At 42.8% G+C, this 14416-nt stretch overlaps 1 non-coding gene across 1 annotated transcript; it reads right to left on the bottom strand.

Moving 5' to 3' along the window:
* Window positions 1-5405: 5405 nt before the first annotated feature.
* Window positions 5406-5512, bottom strand: LOC136455692 (small nucleolar RNA R71). The gene has a single exon (XR_010759172.1). It is a non-coding gene; the product is annotated as a small nucleolar RNA R71 (small nucleolar RNA).
* Window positions 5513-14416: the final 8904 nt, after the last annotated feature.

Raw genomic sequence — 14416 nt, 5'->3', positions numbered from 1 at the left:
ATCGAAGTCCTCAACTCATACCCAAGTGTAACTTTAACAACCATTAACAATTTTCATGGTACTAGAGTAGCAGTTAATGGAGCTACAACCATTATAATTCTAGATAAATCAAGTCTAACCATCACACTTATAATCGGTACATGACCTCAGAGCTTCTTTTCCATAGGAGACAGACAAAGATTAAGAGGACGACAATTACAACAGTTTTGAAGGTAGAAGCAATGGGCCTGTTTGTTTGCCTAGACAGATAGGTATAATCAAGCAAGCACTTGACAATTAACAGGCCTAGTTGCACATAGGCATTTACAATAAGAACACTGAACATATGTAGAAAACCAAGACATCAGCAGAAAATCAACCAGTGCCACCTCCTAGTTCTTTTCATCATCATTGGCCTAACCAGATCTCAAACGCTAGAATGTTTCTTGTATAGCTCATGTTCAAGCAAGGATCAAAATAGTGAAGTGAATAGGAAAAGGTGAGAAAGGGGACCTAGAGATCAGATGTCACCTCTAACGCGGCACACAATGGACATGGACGCCAATGTCACCGTGCTCCATCAGGAAGCCCCATTGCCTAGCCTCCAAAAGGATGCCTGAGCTAGCACAACACACCAGGGATCCTCCGCTACCACCGCCACCACCACAAGTCCAATGGGCACAGATTTGTTTCCACTTGTAGTGGATATCCAATATATAGGTCAGCTTGTAGGCCATCCACATAGAGAATATACTACTACAAGGACTCCAAAGACATGTCAACATAACCCGACATATAGCACAATGGTGAAGATGGTCCATTCCTTGCTCTAGGTCCGAGGTTCGACTCCCAGGTCCTAGTGTTTTTTTGAATTAGATTTTATTAAACACCGGCGACACACAAGTAGTTGGGTCCCATAGGTCGGATGGAGATGGAGAAAGGTCCCACAGGTAGACTAGACACGTAAGCCATCGGGTCCCACAGGTCGGATGCAGACGGGTCCCATAGGGTCGGGTCCTACAGGTCGGATGTAGAAGGGTCCCATAGGTCAGATGCAGAAGGGTCCTGCATGTACACATTGGATAGATAAAGGACCGATCAGAGAATTTTATGACAAATTGCAAGCATCACAGATGAGTAATTGTAGGTCCTACAGGTACACGTCGGACGCCTAGTCCCATAGGTCAGATGTAGAAGGGTCCTGTAGGTACACGTTGGATGTAGAAAGGACCAAGCGAAGACTTTTATGATGAATTGCAAGTGTCACGGATGAGTATAAGGGCTGTCCCACAGGTACACATCGGATGGAGAAAGGACCAAGCGAAGACTTTTATGACGAATAGCATGCATCATAGATGAGTAACTGCAGGTCCCATAGGTACACGTCGGATGGATAAAGTATCGTGTGGAGATCTATGATGTAGTCGTTCATTACATATTGAATATTGTTCATCATAGATGTGTAATTAGTTCAATAATGAAGTCATGTTTGTCACAGTCTTAAAGGAGATCATCACAAATGAGACGCGTGAGTGATCTATGATGAAACCCTACGCTCTTATATGATGTTTTTTATGAAGATGCCTGATTTTGTCATAGAAAGGGAGGGTTGTAGGATCATCACCACCGATCTATGATGAAACGGAAATATTCATCATAAAAAGCGCTCTTCTATGATGGTTTTGGATTCATCATTAACATTTTCATCATAGAAGTGGATATTTCTAGTAGTGGCAGCAGCAATTGGAGCAGGCACCATAGCACCCTGACACCTTGCCACTTTAGGCTAGAGTGCCTTCTGACTTTTAGCCACGTCCTAGTGTAGGAGAGCAGTTTGCTTTAGACTTTTGGGGTGACCTCACTGGTTGATATGGCTACTTTGGGTTTGGTGGCTATGACCCTTTTGGTGAGGGTGGTTCTTGTCCACTCGGTGCTCCATGCTCAAAGGATGAGGATGATGGTGGACAAGATGACAAAGATGATGAGGAGTGATCATAGCTTTTAGATACAGCTTGTAGCCCCTTTGTGCTTTATTGACCTTCTGACAACCTTTTGTGGTGCTAGATGACAAAGGGGGAGAGAGACTGATTAAAGCTTTAGGATGGTTCATTTGTTTAGCTTTTATACTTGGAGATATGTACTGTAGCTATAGTTGTCTTTGTCTTTTGAGCTTTATTGATGTATCTTGAGTTGAGTTGAGATAGATTATATGAGCCTTATCTTTGTATCATATATGAAATGAAACTTGTGCTTCATGGATGTATCTTTTGAGACTCGTGTATCATGATCTTTATCTTGTGATATATAATCTATCTTAGTGGTTTGTGGACTTAAGAAAATTTGTGATGAGTGCTATGTGTGATTAATTTGATGCAATTATTTTCATAAGGACCATGCATGTTTTAGAGTGAAATTGTTTGATGTAATGTCTTTATATTTATTCTTGTGTGATATATCATGTCATATGCATCACGGTTTTTATTTTGTCACACACATTTGCACCCCATGGATGCAATGATTTAGGGGAGTCTCCTATGTGTTTTTAATATGTGCAATTGACATTTGAGGTCATTTTGTGAATTCTATTCATAACCACATATTAAGGGGGAGCCTCTCATAAATCATTGAACCCAAAAGCTTAAATGTTTATTTCTTTTTGTAAGCTTTAATCAAGTTGTCATCAATCACCAAAAAGGGGGAGATTGAAAGTGCATCTAGCCCTTTAGTGGGTTTTGGATGATTGAATGACAACATGATTAAAGGTCTAACCTATGTGTTAAGTGTTGGGCAGGAAATGGGTTATCTCACATGTACTTGATTAAAGCCAAAATAATGTGTTGTTGTATAAACAATCTAGTTCAAACACAAGACAACAATGCAAAAGATATTCATGCAAGGCTTACTCATTTGTGGGATTTCTATGAATAATGTGAAAGCAACCATGTTGATATTTTTTGATTAATGAGACATGAGGGATTGCATATGGAATGGTCTCACATTCTAAAGCTTGCTATATTGAAAGACAATTATAATTGAACTTAATGGATAATTCAACACAAGGTGTGACTTGATGGCTTGAGATGGTGAAGATAGCAAAGAAAGGCTTTGAGGTACTAAGAAAGGGTGAAGGGCAAGCGATGACTTGGCAACCCAGGAACCTAGCTAGGGCAAAGAAGGAAGCACTTGCATTTAGTCGAGGTACTAATCAAACCATGATGGTCATATTAAAGTGGAGGATCAAATCTTGGATGAATTATTGAAGTGACTTGATATATTTGAAGTTAACTCACATTTGTTGTTTGGAATCAAGTCATACGATCAAGATGGCTTTGCTCAAGGAGAAAATCAAAGTTAACATGATTGACACCATCACTTGTCGAAGATCAAAGGCTATGGCATTTGGTTTGAAAGAAATCAACTCAAGCGACTCAATTCCATTTTCATTTGATCTTGAGTTAATAGGTATGTAGTACTATTAAGAGGGATGCATCATGTTGATAGATGATTATTAATAAGTGCTCAAGACAACTCATGTGAGGTTTGAGTGGTAGAGAGACACGAGTGCTAACTCACTTTGCTGTAGCTAGAAATATTGGTCGTGTCCGGTATGATACCGGACGTGTCCAGTATTAGGTAAGCTATGACAACTTCTACAGTGTTCTCGGTTTGGTTTGTCGAGAGTTCCCACAAGTGTTGAGAGTTCTAGCAATCGTCGAGAGTTCCGATGCCTCACAGCGCCACTGACTTAGTGACCGTTGGAGCTGTACGGGCAATACCAGACATGTTCGGTATTCCCAACGGCTCTATAATGGCTAGTTTTTCAAAGGGGCTATAAATACCCCTTAGCCTCCACCTTTGGAGGCTGCTGATTTTGCTAACTTCCATACACATTTTTGAGACTTGAGAACACTCTGCAACCCTCTCTTAGTGAGGGATTGATCCAATTTACAAAATCCATCTTGTGGGTTGAGTGAGATTCAAAATTGAGAGCAAGCCATCCTTGAGCACTTGTGCATATTTTGTCGATCTCATGATTTGCATTTGTTACTCTTGGACTTTTTAGTCCTAGATGGCTAGGCATCGCCAGAGAGCACCCAAGAGATTGTGGTGTGCCTCAGAAAGTTTGTAATGGTTCAATTCCACCGCCAAGGGAAGGGATCAACTAGTCAAAGGAGAAAAAGGAGTTGGAAAAGACTCTGGCTAGACGGCCTTCATGCACCTCTAGAGCTGACCTTCGTTGGGTCACTCATAGCCCCCTCAACGAAGAGTAGGACTCAACAGAGTCCAAACTTTGGTAAAACAAATATCATGTCTTGATCTCTCTATTCATTTGGTATTTGTGATCTTGTTGTGTTGCCTGAGCTTGTGAGTAGGTTGTCAGTGAGTACCTGCAACTTGTGAGCAAGAAGGAATCAAACGAAGCATTTCGGAGGCTAATTTGAACGGCCCATGAATACCAGACGTGTCTAGTATCAATACTAGACGTGTTTGGTTTTTCTTACCAGCACCAAAGTTATTTACTCATTGCACTAATCTTTGTGTTGTAGGCTTGTGGCTCTTAACCTTATTTAGTACTTGTTATATTCTCTGTGGTTGACTCGTGAGGGGTTTATTTATCTGATTTGGAATTTCTAAATCATCAAAAATTCCTATACTAATCATTTTTGCATTTTAAAGGGTTGAATTTTTAGAAACGCTTATTCACCCCCCTCTAGGCGGTATCCTTGGTCCTTTCATTGTTTACCTACCTAGGATACACTTAGCCTTTCCTTTAGCAAACCTAACCTAAATATAAGTTCTAGCCTTCCACCTTCCTGTGGGAAAAAAATATAGATTCGACACTCGGTACTCACCGAGCAAAGTGCTACGTGATAGTTCTATGCGCTTGTGGAATTCCTCGACTAGTCATTTAGAAGTATCAACAAGCATTTTTGGCACCATTGCCGAGGAAGGCAACTAGCCTTGGATTTATATTTTTTATAGCTTTGCTAACTGGGCTTTTAGTTATCCTAAGTAGTTTATCCTTTTTTCCTCATACCCTATCATTACCTTACAAGATCATGGGCGACAAGTCCATTCATGATTTTTCTACACCCTCGCCTGCTAATGTAGCCACCGGACCCAATGTTATCAATGGGGACATTAACTTTGAGATTAAGCCAGCATTAATTACAACGGTTCAAGCTAGAACTTTTTGTGGGAAAGCCCACGAGGATGCAAATGCTCACCTTCGACACTTTTTGGAGATTTGTAGCACATTCACTATAAAGGGAGTGAATCAAGAGGCTATACGTCTTCACCTTTTCCCCTTCTCTTTGTTAGGAAAGGCTAAGCAATGGTTTTACTCTAACCACAATGCTGTAGATACCTAGGACAAGTGTTTCAATGCTTTGCTAGTTAAGTTTTTTCCTATAAGGAAGACTAATGATCTTCGCAATAAGATCTCTAGTTTTCAACAACTAACAGATGAGTCGATTCCCAAAGCTTGGGAACAAATGCAAGAGTATGTCTCTACATGCCCACACCATGGCATGGAAGACTGGCTTTTGATCCAGAACTTCTACCATGGATTAGTGCCGTTAGATAGGAACCATTTAGATGTTGCTACTAGTGGAGCATTCTTTTTTATAAGTGTTGCAGATGCAAAGACACTGATTGAGAAGATGGTTTCCAACCAAGGATGGAGCGATGATCGACTCCAACCCCGTAAACGAGGTATGCATTCAATTAAAGAAGTTGACATGCTTGCAGCTAAGATGGATCTATTCGCAAAGCGAATAGAACATTATGAGAAGATGAGTGCCCAAGAGATACTCAAAGCCATAGATTCCCACATGACTTGTGAAGTCTATGGAGATGTTGGATATTTGAGAAATTTCTATCTTGTGACCTAGGAGGATCTCAACTTCATCAACACCAACAACGGGTTTCATCCACAACAACATCAAGGCTGGAATCAGCGCTCCAACAATGAAGGAGGTAACAATTATTACTCTTCTCAACATGTAAATAATCAAGGTAATAATAGTTATGCTTTCCTTAAAGATCTTATTTATAGCAATGGTAGAATGACTGATAGCATAAATAAAAAGTTGCATGCCCATGACAAGTTGTTGGAAAATATAAATGCTAAATTGGATGAGTTTTCTTTTGCCTTAAAGAATCAACTTAGTTTCAATAAGATGATAGAAACCCAATTAGTTCAAATAGCTGCTGCCATACCATCCTATGAAAAAGATAGAATTCCTAGCAAACCTGAAGGAAACATGGAGACAACCAACCTCGGCAAGGTATGACTTTTTTGAAAATGGTTGCGGATTTCCTATTAAGAAAGGTGATCCTGGGAACCCATCATTACTTGCTCCATAAGACCCCACACTTTTTATAATGCCATGTGTGATCTAGGCTCTAGTGTTAACATTATGTCTAAGGAAACTTATGATAGATTGTTTTACACTACCTTAGCTCCAGCCTTAGTTTACCTACAGCTAGTCGATCAATCTACCCGTTATCTTGATGGAGTAGCCACTGACTTATTAGTCAAGGTTAGGAGTGCTTATGTTCCAACAGATTTTATGATCTTAGACATGGGCAACGACAAGGATACACCTTTAATCCTTGGTCGTCCTTTCCTAAATACTACAAATGTTTGCATATATGTGGCTTCCGGGCAAACCCAATTCCACTTGGCTAGAAGAAAGGAAATATTTGCTCCTACCTCTAGACAACCCCTCTTTGATGAGAAATAGGAAAAGAAGAAGCATTCGAAGGGAATCAAGATGAAGAAACCAAAGCCAATTGAAGAACCAGAGAAGCCTATCAAGAAGAAGAAGAATAGAAAAAGATGGCGTAAAAGAAATATCTGTCCTAAAATTCGTCATCCCCTAATCCTAACAAGGCCTCTGAGGTGGAACAAGAGGAAACACCGCCACTCAAGGAAGAATAACCTTGAGCCCATCAAAAAGGTAAGTTCTCTATCCTTGCATATTTACCGCATTTTAAGTAGTTGCATCTCATATTTCAATTTCCCATAAAATTGCTTTGCATTACATGATTAGTAAGTTGCATTTAGCTACTCTATGTTAATAAATAAAGTCAATAGTAGCTATGCAAGATAGGATAGTATTTGCATTTAAATAAAATAAACCATAAAAACATATATAATAAATAAATATTTAGTAAGTTATCTAGTGGTAATAGGTTTAGTCATTTATGCATTCTAGTAGTAGTAGTAGTTAGTCAATAAAGAAAGACTCAAAGAGCCACCAGAAGACATTCTGTAACAACCTAGGTTTTCCAAATAACCAAAAATCTGAACTCAAAAATGTTTCTAACAAAACCCATGCATGGTGAGTGTGCATACTAGAAAACCACCCATGTAGTTGCACAATTATATCCCAAGCTAGCTTGTTTGAGCATTTGCATTTTAATTCAACTTGTGAGTTGTCTTTTCTTGATTTTATGTGATGTAATAAAATCAATTAAACCTTTTAACCAAACTTGTTGTGTGTGTGTGTTACCAACCGTTGGCATTGACCCTAATACCCTAGTTGACCCCTAGTGGACCCCATAAGGGTGTGTACATGCTTGGAAACACATGTATACACACATAGAAGTCCAAGGTATAGCATAGAATGGGAAATAGAAATAGAAAAGGAATTATAATTAAGGAAGAATTAGAAAAGGCCAAAGCAGCCTAGCAGCCGCTGCCGGCCCAGCTGATGTAGCCTAGCTTAGCCTCGAGCTTGCCTCCATGTGTGCCCCATAGAGACTGGCCCAGCACCGTAGCCTAGCTCCCTCCTGCGCCCGCGCCCGCGCACGCGCGTGGCTGAGCTGGCCCAACCCCTCTCCTCCATGTCATGACGAGCCACTGTCATCACCTCTCGCTGCACTTGATGGGTGGGCCCACCTTGTCATCCCCTTCCTTGTGGTCTCTACTTTTGCACCAGAGCAGAGTAGGGCGCCGAGGAAGAATCTTCCCTACCAGCTGAACATAGCGAGGCCATTGGCCACGAACGCGTGGATGAGAGCCACATCCACGATCCGCGATGTCTATGCCTACCCTAGTCTACACCATGTCGTGCTAACGCACCCGCCATGGCCCCAACCGATGACACCACCGCTGTTCTTCCCTTAACCATTGTAGTTTTGAATTGGGAGCACCAGTGGGCGTGCAACCACCCCGTGTGCCCCAAAACCCTAGCCCTAGGGTCTTGATCACCCTACACATGAACTACCCTCTCTCCCTACCGTTCGCCGATCGCCACCGCATCGCCGCTACCATGGCTAGCTCCGCCGGAGCCCGTAGGGTCATGTCTAGGCACTTAGCTACGTTCGCCGGAGCACCCAGAAATTCTAGGAGCCCCATTAGGGTTGTGACAATGTCCCTAGCACCCTTGCCATCGATCCATGATGCCGCCATCCACCGCGATGCCTATGCCAAGTGCTAGAGCCACCAAGGCACCACGTTTGGCCCACGGGTGAACTCACCATGAGCCCATGAAACCATATAGTCTCCTAGTAGCCTCGCCAAGCCACCCTAGCATGAGAACACATGTGCTCACCGCCAATGAGGAGTGCCACCGCGATAGGAGAAAGAGCTATCGTGCCTCTTCGACTGGACCTGCCTGCGCCTAGTTCACCATGAGCTGAAGGGAGAAGAGGGATAGATGGACGTGGTCTATGGACCTACACTGCCTGGACCACCATGAGCCACACATGTAGACCAAGCCTAGTAGGAGCCTAGCTGTGCCACATGGCCACCGGCTTGGGTGACATGTGTCTGGGCCCGATCGGCCCAGACTGGCCTAACTCGGTCCAATATCTAGCCCGTTAGGCCTAGTCCGAGCCCAGTCAACGCTGACCATTGACCACGCCCCACATGTCAATGACCGTATTCCCCACGTCCAATCAGAATGCGCCATGTGTTAGCCTCTAGATTTTCCATTTCTTTTTCTTTTTCAAAATATGAATTAAACTTAGAAAATTCATACGACTTCAGAAAAATATGAAACTAGAGTCCAAATTTTTCTCAAAATGAGCTCTACATCATAGGCTTATGTGTGAGTGCATTTGGATCTTTTGAATTTCTGTTGCTTCTTTGTGGTCATCTATAGGAGTCACTTATCGTAGTTATATGTCTTGTTTGGCAGACCTAGAGGAGCCATAGACTGAGGAGCATGACCCTGACCACACTAAGGAGCTTGGAGATGACTTGTAGGATCTCTGGTTGGCCTAGAGGGGGGTGAATATGCCTATCAAAACAAACACTCAAACTTTTATCAAATTCACCCAGCAGCACTGCCGCTCTAGAGGTTGGCACTGCTAGGCCAGAACAGTGGCACTGCCAGACCTGCAGACAACTTTGAATCATAGTTCAAAATCCGTGAATGAAAACTGAGATCGAAGAAATTTCCTAGCTTACTATAGGTATGACAATCACGGATCAAGAGCAAGAAGTGGTAGGAACACCACACATAAGTAGATCAACTAGAAACCCTAGTAATCACCTCAACCACAATATGTCATGCAAGTAATATAAATCAAGCACAAGTGACACAATGATTTATCTCGTGGTTTGGCTTGCCACCAAGGCTTACCTACCTTCACACTGTTGAGGTTAGCCACTAAGGCTTAGGGCTTTCCAACCCTTCCTCGTTCTCAACTCAAGAGACTTAACTCTTGAGATGAGGGATGAGTTTACTAGCTTCAAGAGATGGTTACAAACCTCCTAGGGCTGCCACACAAGTTGGCAAGCTCCATGGGCGATGCTCTATTAGGCTAGGAGCCAAGCTCCAAGAGTAATAAACAAAACCACCGGCCAAAACATGAACCAAGTGCTCTTTGGAGTTGGAGAATCAGTGGAGCTACTCTCTAATCCAGTTTTAGACCCCTTTCCCTCAAGGATTGATGGGGAAATCAATGGATTTGCTTGAGGGCTTGAGGTCAACAATGGAGGGAAAGAGAGAGCTCCTGCTCTATTTTGGACGTGCTGAAGTGAGGAAGAAGAGGCAGAGAGCTGTTGAGGAGAAAGGGGAAAGGTATATATACCCCCCAGCCCCCAACGGTCACCGCACCCAAGGGGTCGGGTGAGACAGACCCTGTGGCGGGTCAGGCAAGACGGAGCATGTGGCCTCAAGGTTGGGCGAGATGGAGCCCGCACCCAAGGGGTCAGGAGAGACAGAGCCCACGGCCTTGAGGTCGGGTGAGATGGAGCCTACGGCCTCGAGGTCGGGTGAAATAGAGCCCACGACCTTGGGGTCGGGTGAGACCTTTTAATATGTCTCGAGCCATCTGGGGAAGTCAACGTGGGCGTTAACTTCCTTATGCCATGACTCAATGTGGCAGTACCTCTCTTCAAGTGCGGCAATGCCGCACCACGCAAGATAGCAAGGGTAATAGTGAAGTGTAGACTGTCTTGGCTGTGAATCTGAAGATGCATGTGGTTGTTTGAGGACTTGGTAGCACATATTAGCTTAAGCATTGTGTCTCCCTTTATAGTACGGCTTTTCCTATACTCAAATTCAAAATATAAAAGAATTTAAACCTTCTTTGAGTTTGAAGCCATCTACATTTGTAATTGGGGGCTCCTCTATTTCGTGTAGCATCCTTGAATATAACTTCCCTGCTTGTCATCTCAATAAATCTCAATAGTTCTTTAATTGCATGGTCATTATCACCAAAACCCATAATTATGGCTTGATTGCACTTTCAATCTCTCCCTTTTTGGTGATTGATGACAACCCAATTAGAGCTTACAAAAGATATGAAATAAATATTGAGATTTTCGAGCCATGGGTGTAGAGCCTCCCCTTAAGTATGTGAATAGAGAATTGAATTCTCAAATTAGCATAAGAAGCCAAGATTCACATTTTAGTGAAAGTGATGGGGCTCCCCCTACATCCATTCTCCTGTGGGGTGCCGCATACTGTGTCAGGTATGTAAAATGTGATGCAAATGACAGTTTATGCACAACATGGTTTGCTATTACAGCTCGGTGCGGCACTGCCGCACTTGCTATAACAGTACAGATCAAAATAGACACCACACAACATGTGATACATATAAAGATATACATTCTAGCACAATTGTATCACAAGCGACAGCATAGATTAATATATGTCCATATCCCACACATATAAAAAGTACTTAAGTAGCATTATTACATAAATAGAGTTTCTAATGGACTCTCAAACTCTCACTTAACAAAGACTACTCTAAATGGATACGAACATAACTCTAGCTGCAATAATCTCCATGTCGTCGAAAAAGTTGTTGACCCCTCTAATTTTCTCCCCGTTTGGCATAAAGCACCAAAAAGAGAAGAAAAGAAGAAAGACCAACACTCCTCATCCTCTTGGATAGTGTCCCAATCGACATCATCGCCACCAGTAGCTCCACTAGCACCTGTGATGTCCTCCTCTCCACCACCATCATCATCATTATTGTCATCATCAGAGGAAGAAGAAGACACCACCACCCTCCCTTGGCGATGAGTGGTCGAAATGTGGTGCTCATGCCTGGTGCTCCTCCTGATAGACTATAAGGTGGATCTCAAACTGGTGTGTGGATTAAGCTCTAGCTGCTCCTGCTCTTCCTCCTCCTCCTCCTCCTCTAAATCTATCTTAGAAAGACTAGGGAGGTCATCTAACCTCGGCGGTGACTAAACTAGAGAAAGAGGTGGCAGCCTTGCTTGCTCTCTAGCCTCCTGGTTGGCTTCATGGTTCTCCAACCGGTCCTAATATGCGATCCACAATGCATAAGTGCATGTGGTGAAGATGGCCTTGATCTACTTCCCAAATTTCTCCATCTTCTTTTCCTTGCGAGGCCTAGGAGGCCTAGAGCGGGATGACTCAGGCATGTCCTCAACTGATGGAGAGCGTCTCACTGCCCTGCTAGCACCTGCCTCTTGGGTCTTCTCAATTTTGTAGACGGTGCGAAGACCATCTTTCTCAAATCTCTAGCCAGAGACCGTCTCAATCATAAGACAGCAATAGGCCATGGCAATGCCAGAGGTGGCAGCACGGCTGGACAGAGGCACAGCGGTGGCTGCGTGAGCGTGCGAGAGGAGAGGTGGCGGCTGCAGTAGGGATAAGGGAGAGAGTTACCCTAGAGGCTAGGGAAATAAGAGGTAAGATGGGCCCCCATGGTAACTGCTATCGCGGGCTAAATTTCAATTGAAATTCAAAGTGCGGCACTGCCACAGTCCACACGTGGCACTGTCACAGTGCGGCACTACCGCAGGGCAGGCGCAGCACAGCCGCACTTCCCAATACTACAAATTTAGCTACTAACTAAATACCTCTATATATATAGGATATGGACACATATCTCAAGCACACTATGATCAGCAATAAATAATCAATACAAACAATGCCCATAATGCACTTGTTTCTTATGATAAAACATTTTAAGCACAATATTTATACTTTTGAAATTCATTTCTCCTATCCATGCTAGTTTATCAATCAAGGTGTGCTATAGTTCAAATCACCTTACGAGAATCAAGTATATTTATCTCACTACGCAAAGCACAAAACCTTGACTCATCAAGAGGCTTAGTAAAGATATCGGCTAGTTGTTTTTCGGTGCTCGCATGACAAATTTCGATATCTCCTTTGGCTTCGTGGTCTCTCAAGAAATGATGTCAGATGTCTATGTGCTTAGTTCTTGAGTGGCTTATAGGATTGTTGGCTAACTTTATGGCACTTTCGTTGTAACACAAGAGTGGGATTTTTGTGAAGTGACATTTGAATTCTTGAAGGGTTTGCCTCATCCAAAGTAGTTGAGTACAACATGCACCGACTGCAACATACTCGGCCTCGGCGGTGGAAAGGGCTACATAATTTTGCTTTTTATAACTCCAAGACACTAGAGACCATCCAAGAAATTGACATGTCCCCGAAGTGCTTTTTCGATCTAGCTTGCATCCGACGTAATCAGAATCCGAATACCCAAGTAGATCAAACCTAGAGCCCTTAGGATACCACAAGCCAAGGTTAGGAGTGTGTACTAAATATTTTAAGATTCTCTTAATGGTCACTAAGTGACACTCTTTCGGGTTAGCTTGAAATCTAGCACACATACACACACTAAGCATAATATCGGGCCTAGATGCGCACAAATAAATTAAGTAGAGAGCCAATCATGGAGCGATATACCTTAGTAGCCATGGCTTTCCCTTCATCATTGAGATCTAGATGTCCATTGGTTGGCATGGGAGTTTTGATAGGCTTGGCATTCACCATGTCAAACTTCTTGAGCATATCATGGGTGTACTTCGTTTGGCTAATGAAAGTTCCATCCTTCACTTGCTTGATTTGAAATCCAAGGAAGAACTTCAATTCACCCATCATGGACATCTCAAATCTCTTGGTCATTATCCTACTAAATTCCTCACAAAAAGAATGATTAGTACTACCAAATATTATGTCATTGACATATATTTGGCACACAAATATATCTTTGCCAACTTTGTGAGTGAAAAGGGTAGGATCGGATTTGCCTATTTCAAAGCCTTGTTTAAGCAAAAATTCCTTAAGGCACTCATACCATGCTCTTGGTGCTTGCTTAAGCCCATAGAACGCCATTTGAAGTTTGTAGACATGGTTGGGAAACTTGTGATCTTCAAAGCCCGGTGGTTGCTCAACATAGACAAGTTCTTGAATAGGGCCGTTGAGAAATGCACTCTTCACATCCATTTGATATAGCTTGAAGTTGTGATGAGCGGCATAGGCTAGAAGCATTCGAATTGCTTCAAGTCTTGCCACCGGTGCATATGTTTCTTCAAAGTCCAAGCCCTCTATTTGAGTGAAACCTTGAGCAACCAACCTTGCCTTGTTCCTTGTCACCACTCCATTCTCATCTTGCTTGTTGCGGAAGACCCACTTAGTACCAATGACATTGGTATTAGGTCGTTCCACCAAAGTCCACACTTGGTTTCTTTCAAAGTTATTGAGCTCTTCTTGCATGGCCATCACCCAATCTAGGTCTCCAAGTGCTTGTTCTACCTTAAGAGGCTCCAAAGAGGAAACAAATGAGTAATATTGACAAAAGTTTGCTAAATGTGAACGAGTTGTTACCTCTTTTCGAAGACTCCCAAGGATGTTATCAATGGGATGATCCCGTTGTATTGTTTGCCTTAGCCTTGGATGCTCAATGGCCTCTTGTTCATCTTTTGGATCTTCATCATCATCTTGCTCAAATATAGGTTGTAGGTTTTGTCCATGAGCTGGAGTCAAATCAGCTGCTGCTGACTATGTAGGTGTGGCACTACCACGCTCTAGAGTTGTAGCAGGTGTTTGCTATAGTGTAGCATCAGGTACATCAGTGGGAATTGGTGCAGCAGCAACTTGAGGAACCTCCACTTCATTGGCTTCATCTTCTTGTGGTCTAATATCACCAATTGCCAATTGCTTGATTGCTTCACATGGTGAAT

The sequence above is a fragment of the Miscanthus floridulus genome, chromosome 5 (assembly GCF_019320115.1).
Source record: "Miscanthus floridulus cultivar M001 chromosome 5, ASM1932011v1, whole genome shotgun sequence".
In the NCBI taxonomy this organism is placed as follows: Eukaryota; Viridiplantae; Streptophyta; class Magnoliopsida; order Poales; family Poaceae; genus Miscanthus; species Miscanthus floridulus.
The sequence above is the reverse complement of the archived record's forward strand: the minus strand, read 5'-3'. Positions and strand labels throughout refer to the sequence as shown.